Raw genomic sequence first — 3964 nt, 5'->3', positions numbered from 1 at the left:
TTCTATTAATTTTTAATTTATCTGATAGTATTAATACTCCAGCGTCTGGACGATGTAGGCCCTCTGATTGGTCAAATTTAAATTTTCTGTTTCGTTCAAATTCCGCTAACTTGAAAATTAAGACACGATTTGAAAATTAAGAAACGATGCTCATAAAATTTTTGGATAATATCGAAGAAAATATGTTTTAGAAAGTTCACAATCCATTGGATTAATTACATTACAGTAAAAATTATCCACAATTACGTATTGAAATTCGACGTTTATCATTATTCACGCGGTGTAGCATGTAGGTTAATTTATGATTCACGCGAAAGACACATTGTTCAGTGCTGCCAGCGTATATCGATTTCCAATCAATTCAAAAAGCCTTTATATCCAGTTAGTGTCAAGCAATGTACAATGAGTTAGTTAGCGCCCTTTGCGGCAGCTGGACGCGTCATGCCGTCTTCCAACCGCTTTGTGTTTTTTTTTTGTATTTTCAAGGGAAACGAGGCAACATCCCTTTGAAATTATTTTTAAAATCAGTGAATCAACATTTTAAATTAACTTACCAATTAGTTATCAGAACTTTATAGTAATGTGATTAGAGTGCAGTGTTTTAAAAATGAATAATCGAGAATTGTGCTAAAAATATATTCTAAATTCTCGTCCTAAGTTGAACTTAGGACGAGAATCGGTAACTGTAGGTGGTACGCCAGATGTTTTCAAATGAATTCTTGGAAACTCTGAAAGCCCTAACAAGTGCACAGGGTAATTTATTGCGGAACAATGCACCACTAACACAATCACCAGGAACAAGTGTACAAGGAGATGAACTTGCCGAACGACACAGCGGTGTGCCAACGGTTTGTTATCTATGTGAGGATACTGTGACAGCGCTTAATTAGCAGCAGACACATACCTGGACGGATGACGAACCTCGTGCCGGCACTGTTGGTGGGCGCGGTGCACTCTTTCGCTGCAGCAGCTGGTCCAGTTTCCTCACCACCTAGGATTCTTGCTGCAGAGTCTCCATCTTCTACCTTGTCGAATGTCACAGCGGTGCTGCCAAGGTCTGGAATCCATGAGAGGACATTGTGTCAGCGCTCTATTAGCAGCAGACACATACCTGGACGGATGACGAACCTCGTGCTGGCACTGTCGGTGGACGCGGTGGACTCTCTCGCTGCAGCAGCTGGTCCAGTCTCCTCACCACCTAGCATTCTTGCAGCAGATTCTCCATCTTCGTGTCACCTGTTTCTGTACTTTATTTTATTTAACTTAATTTCAATTTCAATTTGTAATATTTATATACTTTTTGTAATATCTGCATTAACTGTAAAGCGCCCCTGAGGTGATATCTATGAAGCGGCGCTATACAAATCATCCATTAAATAAATAAATGTCAGTGTAATTTTTTAAAGTAATATATATTTATACAAATATATAATTATAAATAATAAATATAATATATTATTATCCACCATTATAACGCCGGCTGCAAAAATAACCAGTTCCACTCGATACTTAAATACGTAATTTATTATTTTTTGATATTACAACACCGACCCCATGCGCCGCCATGCGCTGTCAATGTTTGATATGTGTCATATGTGATAATTACCGAATTTTTATTTGTCGAAATCGTAATTCGCACAGAATTTCTTAGAGCGGAATGGCCGCAGATAATAATTCCTTCCGAAGGCGAAACGCGCCATTTTGTCTGTCGTCCTTTTCCAATCAAGCTCCTCGTCCCTGTCCCCCTCCGGTACGACTGGTACAATAATAACTCCGACCGTAGTTAATTACAAATAAATAAATTATTCAATAATCGGCCCGTGGGCAGATGGCACGAGACAGGGCTGCCAGCCACCTCATGCGTCTTGTCTCGGTCCTGCAATGAAATCTTAATCACGATTCAAAGAAAGTTAAATCAACTTTTGTTGGATTTAATGTGTTTACAAAAAGTATCGTCAATGATAAGGATGATTTAAGGTTTAAATTTATTAACTTCGCTCTGGTTTTATATTATACTATGGAGGTTACTCGCGTTAGTATACTATTTTTAAGATTGAACAATTGAAAAATTTGAGAAAAACAATATGGCGTCTTGTCTTCTTTTAAAAATATAAATTAATATTTCAAACAATGGAAATTTACACAAACGATGGAAATGTCGTGACATTACTGACAGAAAAAATTGAAATCTTGAAACACGGAATTTGCGCAGCTTGTGCACAAAAACTGCAAATTTCGTGCCTCAAGATTTCATCTTTTCTGTTTCAGGAAACAAACTTGTATTTTATGGTTTTTATTTGATTGTGTATTTTAATTTTAATATTGTTCACGGTTATTTTCACAAAGACTAGTACGTATTTTTTTTATTATTTGTTACGTATTTAAAGTGACCGATTTTAGCCAACCCTGTTGCACACCTGAGTGCAAAGAGTCGCTCCGAGTCGATGGCTTGAGTCATGATATTAATATAATCCGAATGGTTTACAAACTCGCTACACTTACCAGCGAGCCCGTGTGTGGAAAATAATAATATATGCCTTATATCTTATATTATAATTCCGCGAGAGTTATTGTTGCCGGCCGCGTGCCATCTGTGGAGAACTAAATGCACTACGGAAGATGAGATGTATTCAATTCATCTTATCTAAGCTCGAACATCGTCATGTAACGTTACATAGTAATAAACCTTCCTATTTGTTCTAATTCATGTCATTTCTTTTTAAAATCATTAATTCACATTTTGACAGCCTGCATTATTTGCATTTGATTTAATTTCATTTTCCTAATATAGTCACCCGAAATAAAAATATATTTCACTGTGACTAATTCCACGGCATACACGGCTTAGGTAACCAATACGCAGAAGTATCAGATATTTTTAATAGCACCGAAAGAACTAAAAAAAGCATTTCACATATTTATAGGAAATAGTTATTAGTTAAAATCCGGATTGTAAATTTCCGTTATTATTTTTTTTATATTCTAATATTTACCGTGTAAATCTTTTGTAATCGTTGTAAAAAATGCATCATTCTATATTTAAAGGTAGGTATCTACTTTGTAATGCAAATAAATAATCATATTTCAAGGTTTCGGCTTCTGCTAAAAAAAGAGATAATAACTGAATGAAAATAAATTATTATGAAATTCTTCTAATCTGCCAAGTCTCTCAATTTTTGTTCAGTTCGATTTTTATTACTTGCTTTAGAATGCGACATTACAATAATAATATGTTTTTACATAAAACAATAACTTTGTGAACATCGATTTTATTTGACATATATTTTGCCGACCCGGTTTCGCTTGTGCCGTAGATGTTTTAGGGCAGTATAAATAATACTCTACTGATAACTGCCTGACAAAGCTACAGACGATTCCGGTTCTGCTTGGAGATAAGGAATTGTACTTAACCTTAAAATTAATAGTCTTTTGCTTTCATCCAAGAGAATCGCAGTTAACGAAAAAGTAATACATTTTAAGGTACAATTCTCCATCCTTGAGTAGAACCACATCACAAAGTATCTGCTTCTTGTGAAAATAGAATAATATGTAAATAAAACATTTAAATAGTATTGTTATTTTCTGTTGTATTTTTATAAGACATATATTTTATTCCACCTATGCCAAATCTAATGATTGTTTTCTCTTGTTTAAGGTAAGTCACTTCGCAGTAATTAAAATATGACGAATTCTCCTTTGCTGATAAGGTCGGTAAGTAATGAAAAATAAATTTTAAAAAAAATATTAATAAAAGCGCACGTTCGTTAAGAGAGTAACAAGATAGTAAATTTAAAGTTTTGAAAAATTACCATCTCCTGCATATTGATAATGCCTTCAGAGGGCGAAACAGCTGTCACGCGTAATAATAATTACACAGCAGAACTTGTTTAAAAATAAACTGTTTTTATAAACCCAATAACAATATTATTGAATATATAAAAAATAAAATATAAAATTTTATTTA

Source organism: Hesperophylax consimilis, unplaced genomic scaffold (assembly GCF_061612785.1).
Source record: "Hesperophylax consimilis isolate HC1 unplaced genomic scaffold, BYU_Hcon_1.0 scaffold_34, whole genome shotgun sequence".
NCBI lineage: Eukaryota > Metazoa > Arthropoda > Insecta > Trichoptera > Limnephilidae > Hesperophylax > Hesperophylax consimilis.
This window is presented reverse-complemented; position numbering follows the sequence as displayed.